Source organism: Chironomus tepperi, unplaced genomic scaffold (assembly GCF_022539635.2).
Source record: "Chironomus tepperi strain 1889 unplaced genomic scaffold, CSIRO-AGI_Ctep_v1 contig_163, whole genome shotgun sequence".
NCBI classification, from domain to species: domain Eukaryota; kingdom Metazoa; phylum Arthropoda; class Insecta; order Diptera; family Chironomidae; genus Chironomus; species Chironomus tepperi.
This window is the reverse complement of record NW_027226285.1, coordinates 527,932-553,893: the sequence shown is the minus strand read 5'-3', so window position 1 is coordinate 553,893 and position 25,962 is coordinate 527,932. Positions and strand designations below refer to the sequence as shown.

The 25,962-nt window shown below is 34.6% G+C and overlaps 1 pseudogene; it reads right to left on the bottom strand.

The window, feature by feature from the left end:
* Nucleotides 1–22,355: 22,355 nt before the first annotated feature.
* Nucleotides 22,356–25,226, bottom strand: LOC139088575 (uncharacterized; annotated as a pseudogene).
* Nucleotides 25,227–25,962: the final 736 nt, after the last annotated feature.

Below are 25,962 nucleotides of genomic sequence, written 5' to 3'. Positions count from 1 at the left end.
GCATGAAAAAAAAGTAAAACTCTGTGTGATGTGTAAATTAAATTGGACAGCTCAATTTTTAACAAGATAAATCAGCACAGATTTCCTGTGGGATTTAATGAATACAGTAGTAAGTCATCAGCTAGTGAGCATATATTGGGACATGTGAGTGTGAATTGTTGGTTGTCTGAGACAAAGTTTATTGCCATTAGACATGTCATTAACCGAAATTTGCAGCCAAATCTAAATAGGTTGAACAAGCGTTGTCCAAACTGTGAGTTGGAGCCCGAGGAGGTGCTTGTTCCAAATAAAGCGGGAGTAACTAGATGAACCTAGTCTCAAGTGGTGAGGACAAAGTTCCCAAAATGAAGTCATCTGACATTTAAAATCTAATTATCTTATCACAAACTGAAATAGCTAGATCCAACGGCGTTGTCAGTTGCAAGCGCTTTAGCTTCAAGCTCTTAAGTTCATCACAGTACACTGATATTTCTATGTACTTATGGCATAAAGTACAGTCAACATTTTCTCATAAAATAGAACCGAACTCAATCCATAAAACTTTACTTCAAATTTCAATGAATAAAAAAAAGCTCAAAAAAATAAATAAATTCTTTTGTTGATTCAACCTTTCCACATTTTATTCTGTGAATGTTGATGGATAGAACTTTTTTTTTTCTTCTGTTTACATAAAGCACAACAGCAAAAATGTTATGAAAATACATCCTTTGTACAAAGTATAGAATGAGAATAATAAAAAAAAAAATGTTGAAAAATGGCCCACTCCAGTGTTCAAGAGAATGAGAAAGCATTCATCCTTTCATACCTGCAACATTGATGGAAAAAAAATTTAATTCCACGTTGAAAAAAAAAATCCTCTTCATACATAAAAAGCTAGTTAAATATTTTTGCTTCCCTAATTCATATGTACAACAATCTCCTCGTTCTACACATACATCGCGTGCATGTTGTTTTTAAAGCCAAACATGAGTGCTTATGTTTCTTACATACATCTCAAACCATATCCATCAAAATATATGCTAGCAGAGAATAACAGACAAGAGCGAGAGGCAAATATAATCCCAAGAAAGCTTTTTAGCATACCTGAAACATTTTTTTTGTTGCCTTATCTGACTTTTTTTTTTACAAAATAAAAGATGAGGAAGAGAGTGGAAAGGAACAAGGATATTGTGGGATATTCCGGTAAGGACTGAGTGGTTAGGGTGCATTTTTTAGGGGATTTAAGACAATTTTTTGTATGTCCATTCTAGGGTCCATTTGTTTGATCACTTGTCTGTCTCATTATGTGGTTCTTTCAGGGTATCTGACCATTTATCTGGTTATCTAACTGCTTTATGCATGCCTGCAGTCTTGTTGTCTTTGCTTTATTTTAAGCGATGCAGGCTTTTGACTGAACCATAGTTCTTTTTTATCAATCTTCCCCCCATCTGTCTGTATATCCTCAAGTCAATCAATCCATATACCTCAATTTCAAACCCCTCTACCAAAATGACACAGATATCCACCAACTCCTATCAAAATCCAGCTTTGCAAAATTTTTTACAACTTGAAAGCTTAAAAACATTTTCATGTCGCATGCTTTGCATTGAACAATTTTAGACTAAGGTAGGAAAAAAATGAAAATTTGTCGTTTTCATATTATTTTTTTGCGTAATATACTTTTTGTATGGTTTAAAGTCATGAGAGGAGCAGTACTGATAGTAAAATTTGCTGCTTTATTACCATTTTACCCGTCGATTCACATTGTATTGCGATTTTTTTTTCTGCCGCATATATACGCATATCATGTTATGGGAAAATATTTTGTCTCGCATTATTTCCTTAAGTTTATGGCTCATATTTTGTTTGATCTCATTATTACAATGGGGAAAATATAAATTTTCATTAAAGGTAAAATCTTTATGCCTTAATGGAGATGCAAGGGGCAAAGTTTCAGATAATTTGTGGGTATTTTTAGGTGGTTGTTTATAAATGATGTGTATTCTTCAAGACAGAAGGACAAATGATTCATAAATAATTATATTCACACCAAATTTGTAATTTTTTTAGGTTAAATTATGTAAGATTTCTTTTTCTGGGTTCGAATCCTGTCAAATCCAAAAAAAGTAAAAATTAAATTTTTTTTCCATACAAAATCAACATTTTTCATGCATTTTACACTTTTTTCCGGAACAACTTGCATTAAAATTTTTTTCCTTTGATGCACAATTCAACATAAAATCATTCTACACAAATTCTGCCTTCATGAAAACTTGTGTTACACTGCGTAATGCGTAGAAAATAATAATTAAAAAAAAATTTCGCAATTAGCAACTTAAATTTAATTTCTGCCGTATATAATTTTTGAGTACTATGAGTGCGGAGAACGCTCAGGTGGGTGGTGGGGGCGTGTCTCTGAACCATAGTACATTTTTTTTTCTCAATCAGATTTCTTGGGTTCGAATCCTGTCAAATCCAAAAAAAGTAAAAATTAAATTTTTTTTTCCATACAAAATCAACATTTTTCATGCATTTTACACTTTTTTCCGGAACAACTTGCATTAAAATTTTTTTCCTTTGATGCACAATTCAACATAAAATCATTCTACACAAATTCTGCCTTCATGAAAACTTGTGTTACACTGCGTAATGCGTAGAAAATAATAATTAAAAAAAAATTTCGCAATTAGCAACTTAAATTTAATTTCTGCCGTATATAATTTTTGAGTACTATGAGTGCGGAGAACGCTCAGGTGGGTGGTGGGGGCGTGTCTCTGAACCATAGTACATTTTTTTTCTCAATCAGATTTCTTGGGTTCGAATCCTGTCAAATCCAAAAAAAGTAAAAATTAAATTTTTTTTTCCATACAAAATCAACATTTTTCATGCATTTTACACTTTTTTCCGGAACAACTTGCATTAAAATTTTTTTCCTTTGATGCACAATTCAACATAAAATCATTCTACACAAATTCTGCCTTCATGAAAACTTGTGTTACACTGCGTAATGCGTAGAAAATAATAATTAAAAAAAAATTTCGCAATTAGCAACTTAAATTTAATTTCTGCCGTATATAATTTTTGAGTACTATGAGTGCGGAGAACGCTCAGGTGGGTGGTGGGGGCGTGTCTCTGAACCATAGTACATTTTTTTTTCTCAATCAGATTTCTTGGGTTCGAATCCTGTCAAATCCAAAAAAAGTAAAAATTAAATTTTTTTTCCCATACAAAATCAACATTTTTCATGCATTTTACACTTTTTTCCGGAACAACTTGCATTAAAATTTTTTTCCTTTGATGCACAATTCAACATAAAATCATTCTACACAAATTCTGCCTTCATGAAAACTTGTGTTACACTGCGTAATGCGTAGAAAATAATAATTAAAAAAAAATTTCGCAATTAGCAACTTAAATTTAATTTCTGCCGTATATAATTTTTGAGTACTATGAGTGCGGAGAACGCTCAGGTGGGTGGTGGGGGCGTGTCTCTGAACCATAGTACATTTTTTTTTCTCAATCAGATTTCTTGGGTTCGAATCCTGTCAAATCCAAAAAAAGTAAAAATTAAATTTTTTTTTCCATACAAAATCAACATTTTTCATGCATTTTACACTTTTTTCCGGAACAACTTGCATTAAAATTTTTTTCCTTTGATGCACAATTCAACATAAAATCATTCTACACAAATTCTGCCTTCATGAAAACTTGTGTTACACTGCGTAATGCGTAGAAAATAATAATTAAAAAAAAATTTCGCAATTAGCAACTTAAATTTAATTTCTGCCGTATATAATTTTTGAGTACTATGAGTGCGGAGAATGCTCAGGTGGGTGGTGGGGGCGTGTCTCTGAACCATAGTACATTTTTTTTTCTCAATCAGATTTCTTGGGTTCGAATCCTGTCAAATCCAAAAAAAGTAAAAATTAAATTTTTTTTTCCATACAAAATCAACATTTTTCATGCATTTTACACTTTTTTCCGGAACAACTTGCATTAAAATTTTTTTCCTTTGATGCACAATTCAACATAAAATCATTCTACACAAATTCTGCCTTCATGAAAACTTGTGTTACACTGCGTAATGCGTAGAAAATAATAATTAAAAAAAAATTTCGCAATTAGCAACTTAAATTTAATTTCTGCCGTATATAATTTTTGAGTACTATGAGTGCGGAGAACGCTCAGGTGGGTGGTGGGGGCGTGTCTCTGAACCATAGTACATTTTTTTTTCTCAATCAGATTTCTTGGGTTCGAATCCTGTCAAATCCAAAAAAAGTAAAAATTAAATTTTTTTTTCCATACAAAATCAACATTTTTCATGCATTTTACACTTTTTTCCGGAACAACTTGCATTAAAATTTTTTTCCTTTGATGCACAATTCAACATAAAATCATTCTACACAAATTCTGCCTTCATGAAAACTTGTGTTACACTGCGTAATGCGTAGAAAATAATAATTAAAAAAAAAATTCGCAATTAGCAACTTAAATTTAATTTCTGCCGTATATAATTTTTGAGTACTATGAGTGCGGAGAACGCTCAGGTGGGTGGTGGGGGCGTATCTCTGAACCATAGTACATTTTTTTTTCTCAATCAGATTTCTTGGGTTCGAATCCTGTCAAATCCAAAAAAGGTACAAAAATATTTTTTTTTTAATACAAAATCATAATTTTACTCTGAACCGTCTCAAAACTTTTCTGTGACCTTCCTACACACTCCAAACCGTCCAAAACTTTTCTGTGACTTTCCTACACACTCCAAACCGTCCAAATCTTTTCTGTGACCTTCCTACACACTCCGAACTGTCCAAAACTTTTCGGTGACTTTCCAACACACTCCAAACCGTCCAAAACTTTTCTGTCACTTTCCTACACACTCCGAACCGTCCAAAACTTTTCTGTGACCTTCCTACAGCAACTTAAATTTAATTTCTGTCGAATACATTTGAGTATTATTTGTAAACCGAGAAGGTCCAAGTGGTTTGGATGAGTCTCTGAATACAAATAATACATTTTTTTTAGTTCAAATTTCTGGGGTTCGAATCTTGTCAAATCCAAAAAAAGTAAAAAAAAATTTTTTTTTTCATAAAAAATCATCATTTCACTCCGAACCGTCTCAAAACTTTTTTGTGACCTTCCTACACACTCTGAACTGTTCAAAACTTTTCTGTGACCTTCCTACACACTTCGAACCGTCCAAAACTTTTCTGTGACCCTCCTACACACTCCGAACCGTCCAAAACTTTTCTGTGACCTTCCTACACACTCCGAACCGTCCAAAACTTTTCTGTGACCTTGCTACACACTCCGAACCGTCCAAAACTTTTCTGTGACTTTGCTACACACTCCGAACCGTCCAAAACTTTTCTGTGACTTTGCTACACACTCCGAACCGTCCAAAACTTTTCCGTGACCCTCCTACACACTCCGCACCGTCCTTGGACATGAACCTAAAAATAATTATTCAGCAATATCTACACAAGCCTCGATACAAAAAAAAATCAGCAATTCACATGAATTTTCAATACCATCTCTCAAATTCACATGCAACCCAACTCGTTACTCGACATAAAAAATATTCTGCCTTAACAAAATTGAACAATTGCAAAAAATTTAATAAAATAAAAACTTTTATTTCATCTTTTATTAAAAAACAAATCCCAGATGAAAGTGTCATTTTATCAGCTGTCTCATGCCATTAATTAAGCTTTCTTTTTTCATTTGGCTAACGAGGAAAATCCTTTTGAGAATTGTCGAAGCATTAAAAGAAAGACATAAAGAGTCACACAAAAATAAAAAGACAAGAAAATTGTTTGGGTGAGAAATAAAAATTAAAAGAAAAAAAAAATTAATTTCAATTAAGTAAAAGTTGGCTGATGGGGTAGAAAAAAAAGGATGAAGGAACTGGAGTCTTTTTTAGCGACAAAAGTCATTCATCAGCGATATTTAAAAGTGATGAAAATCCCATGCTAATTTATCATTTTATTCCTTTTTTTTGCCTTTTCTCGTCAACTCTTTGACTTTTTTTGGTGTCATGAATTTGCATAAATTATGTCAGTGGATTGCGATAAGCAGCAATGCTACTGTTTCATGGATTTTGCTTTTTTGAATATTTAATGCATTTTTTGTGTTGACGAGTTTGAAAATTGAATTAAGCTTTAAGTTAATAGTTTGAGGATTTTAAAATGCATTAATTTAATCAAAATGAGGTCAATGCAATGACTCCATAACCTTCAACTTCACTCTTGGATTCTACATATGCTAGGGACGCAGTCTGACTCATTTGAGAGGGTTGAAGAAGGAAAGGCATGGATTTTTGTCTTAAAAAATCGGATGTTGGAAGGAAATTGAAGAATTTTGTTGAAAATTGGATGATATGACTACTAAGTCCTCATCTTCGGTATCACCACGTTCAGGCTCACACGACAAAACAGTGCGATGCAGGGGTATACCCAGAAAGGAGCCAATAGTCATCCCTTCTCTTTTTTTGACAAATTCTTCAATTTATTAGGGTTTGTCGTTAGAAAATCTCTTAATTCTACCTAAAATATCGCAAGCACCACCCTATGGTGTGATGGTAACTGAACATATCCTAATTTGCAGCCATTGTAACGTTGCCACACAGCAACAAAGACAACAGCCTAATTATTCGTCAAAAGAAGGGGCATCATGACAAGAAGGCTACAGTCATGATAAGCAATCATCCCCCATACATCCATGTCATGTGCAAATTGAGATAAGACATTCCATACCAAATGACTTCACCACCTCAATTACCAGAAATGCCTTAATCTGCCTTCCATTGTAAAATCACAAATCACAATCATATTCCTAAATTCCTCAAAATTCTCCCATTCTATCCACCAAAAATGAGGAGATTTAGAATTTATAATTAGACATCCCTCATAATTACCATATACATGATTAATGATTTAGAGATGGCAAAATTAATCAATTTTTATGAAGGCTAACATGTTTATCAGACAAAATTGTTATTCAGTCATTTGAATGATGATACAATATTTATCTGTGCTCATTAAGATAACAAGACTGTCATGTTATGGAATAGTCGGGGTGTAATCATGCTGAGCAATAAATATGTTTTATTATGCTGAAAATTGGAATAAAAATTCCAAAAGTCATTCAACCTTTAAATATCAATTTTCCATTTAATTTAGCTTCCATATTTACTTTTGAGATTTATTAAATTTCAAAGAAAATCTTTCAAAACTCTCAAAAAGCGAAGGTAGAGATGCTCAACCTTTTGTTTGCGGCACACTTTATTGATAAGCCTGGACTAGAAACCGCATATGGCATGCAAATTCCCAATAAATTTTGGATAGCACACTTGTGTACCGCGGCACGCAGATTGTCCACCACTGAGTTAAAGCTTCGCTTTCTGCCTAAAACTTTTTATTTCTGAATAAAATTTCTTTCGCATTTCTTCATAAAAATTCACAAACGCTTCGGGCCGAAATCATAAAGTTTGAATTTAAATGCAATAAATAATTTCCAGGAACACAAAACATTGTGATTCAGAAACAAACATCGAAGAGATTTGAAGATTTTTATATATTTTTATTAAAAAACATTATATTTCAATTTTGTGTGCTTATTTTGGAAGTATTATTAACATGCCTAAATAAACCCCTCTCTATTTGATTTTTGTTTTATTTGCTGCTTTTTTTACATAGAGAACATTTTTTTGAGTCTTTCAATCACTCGAAATAATAAAATGTTAAAAAATGTTGAGTTTTTTTTTTGGAGTAGCTTCATGTTGAGATGATTTAGAATGTTTAAAAGTTTAAAGGTTTACGTTTTGACCTCCATTGACTGTGAAAGGTTAATGGTCGAGTTTGAAGTCGACTCGGATTTTGGGTGGGAAAATTGACTGGATTGGACTCGACTCTATATTGATACTCAAGTCGACATCGAGCTCTGGTGAATGGGTAAGCAGAAAAACCAGCCTTTTGCCAACCACGGCAAGGATAGGGTATTGTTCTTAGACTCAAGTGACAATTTCTTGGCAAAAACAACCAAACTTGTCATTTGACTACCTCTTGGTTCCATCTGTACTTACCCCTCAGCACTGGAGTGGGAACAGGTCAGTAGATGCCGATAGAAAATCATTCAGTACTCAATTCATATTTACTTGGATTTTACAAGGGAAGGTAGACATAAATCGACACGACCAATTATTATAAATTTCAAGTAACTGGGGGATCTGTGTATAGAGTAGAGGTGCCTTCACTGAAGTTCGGATACCAGTGGATCATATTCAGGACATTGAAGTCATTTCAATTCTACATATGATTCATAATTTTCAGCCTCAAATGCGCTTTACACCCATCACCTCATCCAATCATTAAACTCATCTCTTCCCATCTCCATTCCTTCTTCAGTTTGTGACTTCTTTTTACATTGTTGCATATTGTTTTTGAAAAGGAAATGTCTTGAAATTGAAATTGAGGATACACTTGTATAACTATGGTAATATTACGTTATTTAATGTCTCATGCCATTGGAATCTAAATTGAAAAAAAGAAGCTTCATTTTTATGTGAAGAAAAAGACATCATACGACAGCAAAAAAAGGAAAATGACATAAGGAAATGGAGAATAAAAAGAAAACAAGGATGTGATTATGGTGGGGGGTAGGAAAAAGGAAAGATAAAGCAGAAAGAAAGTCTTTTTTTGATTGAAAACAAAACAAGTGGAATGTATCAAACAATAATAATACTGTCAATTCAGTATATAAGATGTGATATGTTTCATATTGTTTGAAAAGTTAAACAGAAGTGGTGGGTGTCATCATGTGCAGTTCTTTTGATCTTTCAATCGTGAACTTAAAGGCTGAGATTGACATTAAAGGGGGGTTAGAGTACTTTTGATGAACATGAAGGCATTTTGTAGAAGTTTAAGTGATAATATGCAGGATGTTGAAGGATATTCATTGAAGGAAATGATGACTAAGTAGATTAAGTGTTGCAGACTTTGATGATAGGAGATGGCAAGAGATCACGATGAAAATCGAAAGATTCCGTTTTTTTTAAACGGTTTTTAAATAAAGTTATAGTCAGTTCATAAACAAAATTTACTTCACTTGAGTCGATTCGAGTCAACTTGAACAGATTTGAGTCCACTTAAGTCGATTTGAGTCAACTTGCGTTGATTTGAGTCAACTTGAATAGATTCAAGTCAACTTGAGTAGATTCAAGTCAACTTAAGTAGATTCAAGTCAACTTGAGTGGATTTGAGTCAGCTTGAGTCGACTTCAACCATGTCAACTTGAAGTTGTGTCATGATCTGACTGTTTTTGAAGCTAGTCTTTAAGCCATCATACATCAACTCTTAAACTACAAATCCATCATGCACGTGATTCATGCTCACTCACATTACATAAATAATATCAGAAATTCAATTTTTTTATTATATTATGTCATTTATTACTGTATTGATATAATATTAATGAAATTTTTTTTTTATATACCAATTCAAATAAAGCAAGTAAGGGTCCAATAAATTTCATTTTATATGATTTCATTTAAAATGTAAAACAAATTTTTTATGGAGTTTCTTTGTTTTTGTTCCCTTGTAAGTGGTTTTGGATTGATTTTGAAGGAACTTGATAAATGCTGGAACTCAGATTAATGGAAATGCTCAGCTTAGAATCCAAGTGGACAATAATAAGTCATAACAAGTTTATGACTGCTTAATGTCTAGTTGATGACTTATTCCAACGGTTTTTTGTACATTTGGATATGCAACTCATGATAGGTCATCATCCTGACCCCTTTTGATTATGCAATATGAATTTACACGTCAAAATCAGGCTAATAACCTAAACTTCAAATTTTGGAACATGTAGTTTTAAGTCTATTACAGTTGATTTGTCAGAAAGAGTATCATTCCGAATTATGGATTTCCAGAGGAACTCAAAACCACGACCTAAGACTTTCGGTCGCATGCTCCTTCTACTAAGCTATCAGGGGTTACTCGACTATATCGAATGACATAATGAATGGGAATTTTGGACCTTATCATTCTTTCTTACTGACAATTTGGCCGAATATGAGCCATCATGTTACAATCAAAATTAAACCAAATATTGGTCCTATTGTCCTATGGGCATCCTGATGACAACATTCACCGCAAGGACATCATCAGCTGTCCAACATTTATTGCGACCTTTTATGTGATGAAAGCTTTAAAAAAACATTTTTTTGATTGATTTACATACCAAATGAAGGAAAATGCAATTTATTTCTCGTAATTACAGCTGCTTTTGTCATATATTTACATTTTTGTACACAATTGCTCTTTCGATTGGAAAATTAAATATGAATGTTAAGTCAACATTAATACTTGTCGAGAATCAAACCAGAAAAATCCTTCAAAATGTATCAGGAAAATTTAATTAATTTTCAGAATCACTTCAATTAGTGTAATTTTACTGTTGACTTAAATGTAAAGCTTTTCAAGGTTTTTAACAGTGACTTGATATTTTTCATCAAAAACCTCATTTTCACCTCCAAACCACAAAATACATAAAACATTCTTAACCTAATTATTAACCTCATTATTTTCTAATTTTACTACTTTACACCCATTCCTCGACATCTACAAAAGTCAGCTACACTACAAAACAATTAAAACAGTTTGTTGACTAGTCTGATTATAAATTGCCATCATTGTTGATCAACAAATGAAGCCAAAAGAGCAACAAACCTTTTTCGCTTTTCAAACTTAAAAAATCCTTTTCCTTTTCCTTCCAGCTGTTAGGTCTTATTACGAAAATTACTTATTAACTCAATAAAAGTCGCCTACCGTTTACCATTTGCTGCATCATAAATTAAAACTAAGCGGATTGTGAGTTATTTGTGGAAGAAATGTAAATGAGTTCAGGTGAATGAGTTGGCAGAAAAAGGTTTAAATTGGAAAGGAGGTTAGCGCATTTGACCACCAAATTCGACCCCTCACCACTTCTTCAACCTTCTTGAACACGCCCCAGATGTTCCTAAACTTAGCTTAAGTTACAGCAAGAGTTGGAAGTCGACTCGGATTTTGTAGGCAAAAGTTGATCCCAGTCAACTATAATTTACTTACTTTGCTGACCGTACAGATCAAATTTGAACCATAGCTTCAAACAGATGACGCCTAAAGCCGACTATATGACTGACGTTCGTCTTACTGTCTCTATCTCCACATAAAATTCAAGTTGATTTCGACTTCGTGATTCTGTCACTTAATTTGAACAAATTATCTTTGGCTTCAGGTTGCCGTTTCCCTTGAGGATTCCAATTAAGGGTGATGCAACAGACTAGTCTGATCGGTCTAGGAATGACATTATCTCCAGCTATCCTACTATTCAAGTCTCTGCTTTATTCTCATCCAAAGTTTGCATATAGTTCAATACAATGATGAATGATCCACAAAAAAACGAGTTCAGTCGAGGTATCAGAACAGGCAAACGGCGGAAGAGACAAACTCCGGATTTCATTCCAATCTTCGAGATTCATTTACCCACCCGAAAAGCACGCCGTGTAGAAAATGCCAAAAATCAGAACTCAGGTCAGCGTGACTCTAGTCCGAGAACAGATTTGATGAAATCCAGCCTCTAGCCAGAGTCAAGTCGGCCTAAGGCTGGATTCTCAGTCATTTCTGCATCGAGGACCTTTCTAGCTTTCAAATTTCACAGACAAACTTGCAGCAAATTCAATTTTTCAACAAAAACCCAAAAAAAATTCACAGAAACTCAATTTAAATGGACTCAATAAAGTCGTTGCTACTATAATTTTTGCTTCATTTCTTATACCTTTATGCTGTTTTTTGGAGAAAAAAAAACAAAACAAATAAAAACTAAGTAGGAAAGAAAAGCTTAGCAAAACAACCTAACAAAAGAAGAACTAGAAAAAAAATATACTGTAAGTAAGTCTGAATCATAATTTTTACGAGACGCGAACGAAGCATAAAAAATATTTTTATGAGTGCCTTTCTTTTTACGAGCGCCAAAATTCACATTAACAGTTTGCGTGATTAAAACTAAGGGAAAAAAAACTAAAAGGAAGTATTATAATGTAATGCGCGATTTTTTTGTATGTTATTCCATCATAAAGCTTTATGTAGTTGTTTACTGCTCCTCTAATATTATATTCATTGCACATTTCCGCTTTTTGCTGTGAAAAGCCATCAAAAAATGAAAGGAATTCATTTGTTTTCGTTACTCATTCCTCACTCTCTCCCTGCTTTATTAACGATTTCGCACTATTTTACCTTTTGTTGGCTTGCTTGTTGTTTTTAAGGTTTAGACTTTTTTCAATGTTAATTCAGCAAATCGATAATTGAATAAAGTGCTTTGAATGGTTTTATTTGGGTTTCTTTTTGTGACTTAATAAACGTTTCTTTTGGGGGAATTATGGATCAATTCTTTATGTGCTTGCTGTGAAAGTCAAAGTCGACTCGGAATTTTGGATGAAAATGTCGACTGGAGTTGGACTAGGCCTCATACAAGATTCAAGTTGACTTCTAACTCTGGTTTGATGTTTGCTAACTTTGCTAGTTTTAACTGAACTTGGCTTTTCGACACCATTCTCTGATTTTATCATGATGTGTGTCATTCAGATTGGGATTACAAACTCTAATCTAATACCTACCTGTACAGCACTCTGTGGATGCTAGGATACCGCTACATACGTCATCGTATGAGTGAGAAGACGTAAATTTGCCCTAATAGAACTGTGACGAAAAATGTGAAAAATAAGGATCAACACATTATATCCTTCAGACAGATCAATACACATTGATGTAGTATTTCAGAGCCAGTGTTTGTATACTCCCGAATAGTACAAATCGATCAAAATACTTCATAAGGACTGAATGACTGTGACTTGATGCCTGATACGATTGTTTTCGACACCATACTAGAGTCAGGTATTGCTAGATTTTGAATCGATTAACCGACTGTGTCGGAGACCTTGTGCCGGAGGCGGATAACTTAGGGGACAAAAAAGTGACATACGAGCCAAAAATGATATAAAAGAGACAGATCTTGTCACCTGAGTTGTTCGTTCCCGTAACTTGTGCTATTCATTTTACATCGGCAGGATTTAAACTGTTGTCAGCACAAGAAACAGACGGGACTGTTGGACTGTAATCTATCATTGTTTGCAATCCAACGAGGGAAACCCCCTAAAAACCATTTAATGTGCCATGAAGGGGGATTGATCCCCAAATTCCTCTTCTTTCTGGGGACGCTTCTTGGATGTGCCTTGAATATCCTCAAAAATCAATCAAAACACAAACACCCTAAAATAAGCAAAACATCGACTTGCCATAGACACTGCCTTTAAGAATCTACCTCAAAAAAATAAAATTCACAATAAATTCCCCCCAAAAAAAAGGTGGGATATTACCTGCAATTTCCAATTTTATACAACTTGAATGACAGAAATAATAAATGCTGTTGTTGTTGGTGATTGATATTTGACAGCCTGCAAATTGTGCAATATTTTTTATACATTTTTTTTCAACAAGTTTCATTGAAGGGTGAACAAGAGCCATTGAACATTATCAATTTACCATAATATATTGGCTGATTTGCTGTGTATGGAAATTAATAGTGATAACAAGAACAGCTTGTTATAAAATTTGTATTTTGACATATGGAGCTGCTAATTTTCATGTTAAAATTTTTTTGAGGGGATTTTGGAACTGAAATTAGAGAATTAAAACTATTTTGTGTGATTTTAGGTATGGAAATGTGAAAGCAATAGCTGAACAGTGTAGCATTGTTTAACTATTAGTTATTGTACTGACAACTACTTCAATTAATCGGATAAATAATTTTAATTACTCATACAATGATTCGTACCTAAAATTTTTCCATTGCAGCATAAGCATCACCAGTTTATTATTAAATGCCATAAAAACACTGGGACATAAAACATAAACAGCACTTAATTTATTTTTCCCCTCATAAATTTTCATTTTTTTTTTTTAATCCTCCTAAAACTTTTTCATATTCCGTTTGAAGGCACATCAGTTTCAAATGAAACCTTGGCAACACCGAAAACATAAAATTACTAAAAACTTCCTTTTATATCCTGTTATTATGAATTGAACTCCCACATTCATTTTGATTTCATTTCGTTTATTTTTTGGGGGGAATCGTTCGGTAGTGATGTTTATTATTGGTTATTGGCATGTCCGGGATGTATATTGACTCATTTCTAGGTTTAGTGAACGTCTGGATCCATCTCTATAAGACCAACAAGCCAGAACGACACGTTAAAACAAATTTCAATTTTGTCTATCAAAATGAGCCGAAAACAACCGTTATAGAGCCATGGGGGTACCCAGCGACCATATTATGTTGCTCGGGAAAGAAGGTTAATGGTAAATGACTCTTTGAATAATTTGGAGCAGATTGAAGATGACCCAAGCTTCACAATGTTGCGAACTTCATTAATCACCGTAGAAATGGATCAAAATCAGTCATGGACCATCGAGTCTTAAAATTAATATGACGACGTAGAGGTGACCTATCGACAGGACCGTATTCAAGAGAGGTTTGGGTCTACCCCCTTCCTCTGCTCCTTCTATTTGGGAAAAATCTTCAATTTGCTTGGTTTTTTTGAGTAAAATGTCTCAAAATCCATAAATTGCAATTTTTACAAACCAAGGATTCGCCGTTCCTCTTTCTGGCTACGTTTCTGCCTAACGAACAATTGTTTCTCTTCAGGTAAGCCATAAAAATTCCATCAATCCTAAACATCACTCCTGAACTCTCCCCTTATTCCATCAAAATTCCCATTTATTCAACCATAATAATCATCCTTAACGCGATTTAATCCCTCCTTAGTTTTCAAACCAGAAAAAGTAATAATGGAATATAAAAATATTAAATTTATTTTGTTCCATATTTTCATGCGACAAAAAGCTTCCCTTTAAATTATTTTTGATCAATATATCATTGAATTTTTATTCAGTGAACAAAATTGGAAGGAAAAAAATTTCATCGGAATTTAATATTGCAAATATGTTTGATGTGAGTAACTGAGCATGTATGTTCAAGAGCTTCATTCAAATTTCATTTTTGGATCTCTCTCTTTTTTTGTATCAACGAAACCTGATATGGTGAGTAAATGTATTTAAATTGTCGGAATTCAATTTTTATTGTGTATTGTTTCAATGATTTTTGGCAAATTTGACATGGAACTAGAGTCATGGGGGTCTGAGGGGACTATTTTGTGACTTTTTGGTATCCTGTGCATTTCGGGTTTTGGGGACAAGAATGAAAGAGGGTCATTAAATCAGTTATTGTAACAAATCCTTCAAAATTGGTTAAATCTCTCAAATAAAGGCTTAGGGCGGTTTGACCACTAAACCCAGCCACTCTCCCTCTGCTTAATAGACTCTGGGCACTTCAATGTCTCTTTTTGATCGATTTTGACAGCAAAATATGAAATTTACCCTCATATTGCACTTGAATTCTAAATCACAGCACACCAACAAATGAAACCTCAAAGACCACCATTCAGACATCCCATAACATCCAAACAACCCCCCATAATGCGCTCTGACTACCCACCATAAATACCATTACCAAACGACATCAAAAACATAAAAAGAAAGTAACAATTGATATTTATTTTTCATGCTGATTGATTTTCAATTTCATGAACAGAGAAGCTGAAGAAATGCCTCGACTGTAGCTTAATTAAAATGTAAAAAAAACGTGAATGCACCCCACGAGTTCTTAAAATTGAAGAATTTCTTTCATGATTTCTTTTTTTCTCTTGTTTGATATTCGCCAGCACTGCTGAATACCAAAAATACGTAAAACATTGCCAATTACAAAAGTCAAATTTTCGTTATGTGATATTTTTTGAGCTGTAAGATTTGTTTCCATAGCTGATGAGTTAATGAAATGTGAATTTAAAGGCATCAAAACATTTTGATATTTTATGGTTAAATCTCAACAACGGTTTTGAATCTTGCTTGTAATAATAATATTAATCAAATTTTTGCTTCCAAGTATTTCATCTAAGACTATGTATGTATGGGGGGTTGCTTAGCTATGACGACATGTGTGGATATTTATGTGGAAATGGGGCAGAGATAAATTCAGAAAGGGGCTGGTTTGAGGATTTTTTGTCGATTTACTAGGGCTTAATGAGAGCACTAAGAACCTCAAAAAATTGTGGATTGAACTTACGTTTAGCTGCGACATTGAAAGGGAGGGGTCGCTTAGGGACATAAATAGCCAGAAGGTGGGGGCCATTGAGTTTTATTTCATGTAGAACAAATAATTTAGAATGAGGAGCTTGCAAATCTAGCTTATTAATGAATTTTGTGCAAAAATGGAAGGAAGTATGACCTTAACCACTATAGTGCCAATAAGGGGAGCAAATCCTTCATATATTGAACAACAGTCCAAACAAACTTTGAGATCCAGCCGAAAATTGCAGACCAGTTCTTCTAAAATGCATGAAATGCAGTCTTCTGATTCTTGGCCGAACCCTATTAAAATCATGAACATCATTTGCCAATGACTCCTAAATATTGCCATGAGAAAGATGGATTTGAGGCTTATTTTGAGTTTAAATCCTTTTCTGTAACTTAAAATTTTGTTATTCAGTAGCTGAAAAATCTTGATTATTAAATAAAAGATTTGGATATAAAAGGATTTTACTGAAGATGGAAGGAAAAATTCATGGAAAAATTATTGAAATGTCAGATTTATTGCTGTATGTTTTGAACAATTGAGGTATGAGTATACATCCATGATTGAGATAAGAGTGTGGAATATTGATTTCATCTTTGAGATGGAGGTTCCTTGTTATCAAAGGTCAATGTTGGGTGTGTTTGTTTTTGTGACCTTGACCTTAGACATCACAAGGATATTGTCATGGTGGATATAGCCTTTTTCTAGAGCTTTCTAGCAGGCTAAGGCTGTGGCTGCAGTAAGCAGTACATTATCAAAGACTATTCCAAATCCATGACTCGGTCCACAGCTCCAAGACTAGATAAAACTCAAATTAAATCCAAAATTTCCCTAAATTCATAACAATACCTTCAACTCCTTCCTTCCTTCTTCCCGTAAAAATACACAAAAATCCCCCCGTAAAAAATCGATTACATTTAAATCATTTATCAAGTCAATTCCGAGAAAAAGCTATAAAATGAGAAACTTTATATTCAATAAGATATAAAAGCCAACAATAGCTTAACATTGTATACGCGAGAACATTTTCTCCGCATTAAATCCTTTTTATTTGAAATTTATAATCAAACCCCCTCCCCCGTACCCAAAATCACATACATAAGATATTCTTTTTTTGTTCTATCTCAATAATTTCACTTCACAATCTCTATGTATAAGCATACATTGATACCTAAAAGCACTTCTCAGTCGTTTCATTTTTTTTTTTTTTGCTTTGCACACCTATCGATATTTCCATGATAATCTTGGGAATTGATTTTTTTGTTACTTCACATCTTTTTAAGAATATCGTGTAGCATATATATATACATGGATATAGTCGCATAGCAATGAAAAGGTGTAACGATGAGAACACTTTTGTAGCGGTGAAATTACTCGGGAGTGTAGTGTGCAATAAATATAAAGTTTCTGCTTCTGGGTGTCGTATATATTTTTTTTTGTTCTCTTTCACTTCTTTCATATGGATGTAGTATGGATGTGTGTATGAATGTATGTACGTGGAGTCACACGAGTAAAATGACAAAGGATGGTGGCTCAGATGGCTTTGGTGAAGAATTTCTGAATTAGTTGAGGTTGTAGCTACTGATGACATGTAGTGAGTTATGACTTGGACTGGGGTACAAAGGGTCAAACCCCTTCACCCCCCTCGTACCTTTTTGACAAAATCCTTCAATTTTCTAGAGCTTTAGATTCAAAAATCCCCATATCCAATCCCTAAATGTGGAATTTTCCACATTGTACCCAACTTCCCCATCTTCCCATCTGAATGTGGCATTTTCTACCTTGTCCCCAACTTCCCCATCTTCCCATCCCTTGCATCTGAACATTCATTCCGCAAATATTTTCTAGAAATGTGAAAATATATTGTAACAATGTGAAGTGAAGCAAGATATGACTTCTCAAAGAATATTCAATGTGAATATCATGAGCAGCATCAACAGCATAAGAGAAATAGCTATAACGATAATCCTAGCAGTGAGACGAAAAGATTTTTTGAGCGAAAAGAGGTGGAAAAGATTTTCTTTTTTTTATTGTATATCTACAGTTGATGTTAAATTCAGTGAGTGCGACAAAATGAAGTAAATACTGCTTGCCTTTTTTTTATGCATAGAGAACGAGTGGAGTGGATATTCAAAGAAGCTTAATAATTGAAGTTTATATAATTTTGTGAGGAAGATGGGATGCAGATTTTGGAATGAGTTGAGGATATGCTGAAGAAAATTTGATTTTTAAGTGACAGGGACATGTTCAGGAGGCGTTTTGGGGTCATAATCCCAAACACAACCTCTAAATTGCGTCTAAGCCTATGTGACACTGTCTAATGAGTGCCATATGTTAACGACCCCAAATCCCACTTCTTTGTCAATGAAAATATCTAGCCCGAACAGCACAGCAAGTTCACAAGGCCATTGGCTTGTCGCCTTATAAACTGTAAGTCGCGAAGTTGCCCAGACAACACCATATCAGTTGACTTTGACCCAGTCGATCGACTCAATGAAGATTGTCACTTTGTGCCGCTCAGACTTTAACGTGGGCTTTATTTACGATTTTAAAAGTACTAATTTTAATTCCCATTAATGATTTATCAACAAACAAGCCACAGATGTAAAGACAAAAATAGTTCCAACAGACATAAAAAAATAATCGCAATTAGTCACTGACGCAATGTTTTTCTAGTTATGTTTCAATGTCGCTTTTGTTTTTAAATGTTGACGATATCGAGCCATCCCACACACACAAGTTGAAGTTAGAGATAAATAAATAAACAAGTTTAAGGCAATCAACCTGCTCACTCTTCTTAGAAGATTGTGTCATTTCAGCAAAACCCTTTTTTGATTTGCGTCGCTAATGACATTCATCATGAAAAATAAAATCTGGAAATGAATTGCGACAATTCTTGTTAGGATTTGGTGCGATAAGTCATTTATTTGTTGAAATTACGTCATTCAATTTTGTTATTTTGCAATTTTACTTTGTATAGATACTTGTTTACTGAAATTTAATGATGGACGGTCGTCAAGCAATTAGTAAATTGTAAGAAGGCTTGTTTAAGATTGATTTGATGGAATTTTAGAGTGGACTTGACATTTGTATCGATAATAGTAGTCTTGATCAGATACATTAGTGCTTTTGACTGTTGTTATCTCCAACTTATCTCAAATTATGTCTAGAAAACATTCGAAAAGTACAGCTGGAAAGCACATGGCGTAGGAATTGCTGAAACTGCCGGCAACAGGTCAGTGTGAATCTGGCTTTGATGAAATACTGGCTCTGATCAGAAGAAAATCGGATTTCTAGCCATTTCTGTGTTGTGAGTATTAAGGATAAGAAGGTTAATCGGTCCAAAATCCAGCACTGGTGCAGCTTGTCTCTGGCAAACCTCTCAACATGTAGCGTGACTCTGAGTCACGCCGACTCTGAGTCACGCCCCAAGTCAGAGTCACGCCGACTTGGGCAAGGTTTCAAATTTATACCGAATCTATCACCAAGTCAGTGCCATGCTGGCTCAGGCATAGTATTGGATTTAAACTGAATTTATCATCAAACAAGAGTCACGCTGGCCTAGTCATGCTGTCGAATTCAAACGGAATCCGTCCATAAGTCAGAGTCACGTCGGTCTAGGCATGGTATCGAATTCAAACCAAATCTGATATCAAGTCAGAGCCACGCCAAGATGGGGACAGATTTTTGATGGACTAACTGATTTTTGCAATTTGTAAGAATTTCATTATGGACCGTTCTCTTATTAAATAACTCTAGAATTATCAAGTTTTTAACCCTTAACTAAATATCGAGCCCAACTCACCCCCTCTCACCGTCCTCAGAACGATACCAGATAAAGTGAACTGCTCCTTAATTAATAAGTGATTCAAACCGATAACAACTTACCGTAAACGACTCTAGCTCAATTACAGTAAAGTGCTAATTAGAAATAACTGCTGGTCTCCAACTCCATTCAACATTAATAGATATATGCATGTATATGAATATAATATTGAAAATAATGTTAAGGCAATGACATGACATAAAACCATTCAAAAATTTTCTCTACTGAACAGTTTGCTCATTTCATTTTAATCATATCATTCCACATAATATGCTAATGTGTACATAGAGTTTTACATATCATTATCATGCTTAAAATTTATTTTCATAACTCATCAGAAACAACTACATTAAGCACTGTTCTATGCTTCTACTTTCTCCATTCACGATAAATGTGTAAACATAGAGATATTATATCAACTTAATTAACTCAGTCATTATCAGAACTTCATTTCGTAGCAAGAATATAAAAATATGGGAATGTGATGAATACATTAGGAAAAAAAAATGTAGAAAATGGTTGAAAGCTGTCACGATCAATGCTGACTAGTCTTAAAAAATGTAAAAAGCTCAGCATATCTGTGTATAATTTTTCTGACGGTTCTTTAGTTTTGCGAATCATTTTTATTTTTGTGGGTTTGTTTAATTATTTATGAATTAAAGTGGACTGTTATCAGCAAGTTATCAGTAAGGTTGGTTAAGGATAAGTGAACATGGAAGGGTTAATGTTGAGAACTATGGATAGGAGTCAATAAAGTGTGTGTTAATAGGACAATTTGGAATATCAGGAAATTTATTCGGAAACTGAACTAGGAAGTGAGCTGAGTTGTCATGCAGAGTTGGTAATTATCGACGGAAGACGACATATTGCGAAAGGGTCATCTGTGGAAGGGTCACCTGCAAAACGGCCACCTGTGAATGGCGGTATTCTGTGGAAGGTGGACTTGTAAGTTTTTAAATCTGACAAAGTTTGCAAGAATCGGCCGAAAGCGGCAATCTATGCAATGAACCACCTGTGGAAGGCGGAAACCTATGGAAGGCGACAACCTACAGAAGGCAACAACCTACGGAAGGGGACAACCTTCGGAAGGAGTCAACCTACGGAAGGCCATAACCTACAGAAGGTGACAAACTGTGAAAGATGGTTACCTGCGAAATGGGCTATCGGCGGATGATGACAACCTGTAGAATAAAATATCGACGCAAGAGTCGATCTACACAACAGACTATCGTCAAAATTGGGTCATAGACAGATGGGACCATTGGCAGAAGGAGACATCGACAGAATGTGACAACTTGTGAAAGAAGTCATTGGGGAAAGTCAATAACCAACGGAATGGGCCATCGGCAGAAGTTGGCAACCTGCAAAAGGTACTCTAATATGCAGTAAAACCCAGCTTTACCCAACTCTGAAACTGAGAGAACCATTTCTCAAAATAAGAATTCCAAAAATTATTCAAAAATTCGTACTGAAATTGCTTCAAAATGCATGCATGTAAAATCCCTCCGTATCCACATCTTTATCCGGAAAAAAATGTTATTTACCACATGAAAAATCCACAAAAATGAACGCAGAAGTAAACCACATAAAAATTTTTTTTTACATATTTCCATAGCCGTGACTTTTTTTTTTCATTTCACTTCCTTTTATGATTACACAGAAAATTTTGAAATGTTTGCTGTGCGCCCATAGCGTGAACAAGAATATATGAATGTTTATTGCCACAGGAATTTGTAATAGAACCGACAACTCAAATTCTCGGGGATGAGGAAATAAAAAATATTTTAAATTGAACACGTCGTGCTGATGATAAATTAGTAATGGAATGTTTCATTAAACTTAGTCTTAAAAATTTGATGAAAATTAAAAGCAGATCATTTCCAACTGGATGTATCCTTCTTGGAAAAAGTAATTAAATTTCATCATTGGAACTTTTTCCTTCTCGTACCGAGTGTTGTGACCATCTGAGAAGTTTAAAGTAAATTTCTGAGAAAAGTATTCAATTCTACACGTGTATCTAGTAATGCTGAAATCCTGTTAGGGGCGGATCACTTGTTACAGTGTTGTTCAAGCTGTTTTGAGCAATGGAACATTTTTGGTTTTTGTGAGACACTTAAGCTTGTTGTATAGCACACCAGCATGTCCAGGAACATCGTTTGGACCACACTGACATTTGGGGCTATCCTAGGGGTCGTTCACTTATGACGTAATGCTCTTAGGGCAGGAATTGGGGTTGAGATTTACTTACTTTACTGGTTCTATTGATCAATTGTAGTCCAAGGACTCCAATGGATCCCACTCAGCTTGTCCACATACAATTTATTCATTTATTTTTACAAAACTTCAACTTCTTATGACACTCTGTCTGACAAAGTCTATCTTCTATAATTTTCTTTAACTTCACGTGCTTATTGCTCTTAACAATCCAATGAATATAATACTCAGCCACAAATACAGCTAATGAAAGTAAAAGTCCAATTATCACTAATATAAATGCTCCCTCAACATGCTCCAATGCCAATTTAATTTGTGTCGATCCATGACCACCACCTGATGATGTATCTTGTTCCTTTGATGTTTTAACGCTATCCATCTCCCATTTGGACAACAAACCCGATTCAGCGATTGTACGAATTTTCTCATTAATCATTGGCAATAAATGATGAAATTTTCGGAACAGCATAACGACGGAATAAATGACGACATTCTCTTGAACCGGAAAGCATGAAAAGTCAATTGAATCTTTCAATTGTAGTGGATTATTTAAAGCATGCGAGCGTGAAATTGCAACTGCTTGCGATTTATCTTTAACGATGTCCATGAAGCAATCATCGAGTTTCTTACAGATGACGTAATTTTTTAATAAATACTGTGAAGTCTGTGAAGTGAAAATTATGGGAAAATATGAGAGATAAGTTGGGAAAGTGACTGGATGTCAAGGCGTATTTTTGGAGGTCTTCAAGCTTGTGGGTCAAAATGTTACTGTTTTAGTATGGAATGGCATCAAATTGTCAGTTATAGGCTCTTAGACTGCAATTTTAAATGATATAGTACAGTATTGTCCAATCTGAGTGCCGCGATACACTAGTGCGCATACCGTGTGCTGGTTGAACGTGACCTTCCATCAAGATGTGTCGTGGCATGAATAAGTTCGGACAATACTGATCTAATGCATATATACAGTACAAAAACCAAGACTGTCAGCCAAAAGAGACACAATAACACCCTTGACCATCCACAAAATCCCGCTAACAAGCAGGAAGGAAGCCTAAGCTAATTTTGAAATAATAACAAACCGAATCATTTTTCTGAAAGAATTCCCTCGCATTTTCTGCTGCCTTAAATGTCATGTTTATTTTCATCGCATCCGTAAGCGATTCAATTTGTGCCAAATAACGTGGATTAGTCAGGACATTTATGAGATAACTGTGATATGCAGTCGAAATATGAAGGCCAAAAAGAAAAATCCAATGAAGAAAATTTTCAGTCCGATTCTGATTGGCTGATAATGAGCATATTGACCTGTTGAGACGGAAAACATGATGAGAAATGCCCACGCGTAATTTTCACGGTATTTTCCCTCAATGCGAACGAAAATGTAAAGAACTGCTGATGTTATGAATAAAGTTGAGATTAATGCGATCCACGTTTTATCTGTTTTGTTGGGGTTGAATATGGAAATTAATGGAATTAAATAATTTTGTTGTGCCTACTTACAATTAAAAATGATAAAAACGTTTAACCATTTGGGTTGTAGACCTGCCTTGGCTACACACCATGTAATGTCATCTTGATAGTATGGAATTGATGCGGATAGAAGCTTTCTGGAAATTTGATTCTCGGACAGTCCTCCGATCATCACGTCTGCACGCCTAGAAACAGAGAGAAGAGTATAACCCGAGTGACACTATCCCAATAGGTATAGAGACCGCTTTTAGGTACCGTAGTGATCTATCTGGACCATGAAAGCATGCTCTTTGCCTGTTAAGTCTAGTCATTTAATAGATCCAGAATCTGGTTCCAGGCAAAACTCTAGCATTTTTAGTTAGAGCCACACCGGTCTGATTCTGACTTTTAAATCCATCAACCAGATTGTGCTATTCGGGCACATTCTGTTGATCATAGCCTATACATTACACCATAGTAAGCCATTACCTTCTCAAAATACTTGAGTAAAATCCAGTCCTGTTATTATCAGTAATCGTCCGACTAGCTCTCTCATTATTAATTGACTGAAATGTGAGATTCATATCCATCCCATCCGTGATGGTTTTCAACATGAGAACTTCTAATCCTTTCTCAATAACATCATCATCGTCATAGTCATTTTCAGATGCAACAACAAATGGTTCCCATACGACAGCCGAGACATCCATTCGACAACGATGAAGCTTCTTCGGTATCAATGGATATAAGTCTTGATTAAATGATTCAATTTTGTAATTTTTCTGTTGCTGTTCTGTTGTCTCATTGATCGATGTTACAACGTAGCAATCTTCAATTTTAAGAATATTTTCTACCGCGACGGGACAGCTTACGTTATGGTAAGGAAACCACGTAATAACTCCAATTCTTTCTGTGTCATTCTTAAATTGATACATTGCATTGACCTTCAATACATCATTCGATAAAAGTTCAGTAAAAAGTCTCTCAATCCATTCAGCTTGCAACTTTTCATCCTCAAATGGAATGGTAAATTGTACGACAAATTGTGCAAGTGGATTCCATGTTGGTAATGATCTTAATTGATTGAGTGTCGCCTCAAAATCATCAAAATGTTGAATTAGCATAAAATAATTTTGTGCCTTTTCTTGGACACGTGACGAACGATGTGGCTTCTTTGAGTCTTTGACCATGACAGCGATATTATGTCCTGTATCCTCATTGAAATTCTGCAATATTCGAGCTTGAACGACACTCGGATTTGATACTAAGTTAATTATAACTAATGAGCCAGTTAGAGCACGTTCGGATTTAAAATATTTTTCACAAAGTCTCAGCACACATGGCGCCATGAGTGAATCGATGTCGTAATTAACTGGCTTTATTCCGCCTGTGAAGAATTTTTTGGAAGGTGGGTAAGATTATTTTTTTGGAAAATAAAAGAAAGGATATCCATTAAAAAAAACTCACCCGTTATTGGACTAATAAAACCACTGATGAATAATAGGGCAATGATTTTGTCGTATTTCATTGTTCGTGTGTCAAATGAAGGATTAAGAATGAGAAATTATTCTTGAGAATTTCCTTCTTTTTATATACACAAAAAAAAAGAACCGCCAACAAAAGAGCTCTATTCTTTATCGTCAACCATTGTTTTTCATTATAATTAAAGTGCCATTAAATCGACTATCCAAAGTTATAATTCATGAGCATAATTTTCTCCTCTTCTCGTCTATTGCTTCCATTTCTATGTAATTCAAGCACTTTGTGCAGTGTCATATAATCTCTGAACCCAACAGAACAATTGTGCATTATTAATTTATATAAATGAATAAAATGATGCGTCTTTTTTCTTGGTTTTAAGGATCTAAAACTGATGATAAGGGATGTTTACTGATAGCGTCATATCTGATTGGGTCAAAGACAGTCTGGGGCTATGGAACGATCTATAATATAGACCCTTATATCACAAAACGGCAGCCTTTAATGACTAGGATGAAATGTTATGATACAATCTAGGTACAAGTCTATCCGATAAACACAAGTCGGTTGGTCGATCAAAATTTGGGCCAAGGTAGGTGTGACTGTAATTCAGTGCTCAAAGTTGATACAATTGAAGTCGCTTCGAGTCAACTCGACTCAAATTCGAGCTCTGCTCTAACTTAAAGTCGTATTGATAAAATGTGGCACCTGATCTGTTGTCGGATCAACTGACTAATGTGTACCTAGATTGTGACATGGACGGGTGCCTGTCATTCTTGGGTGGC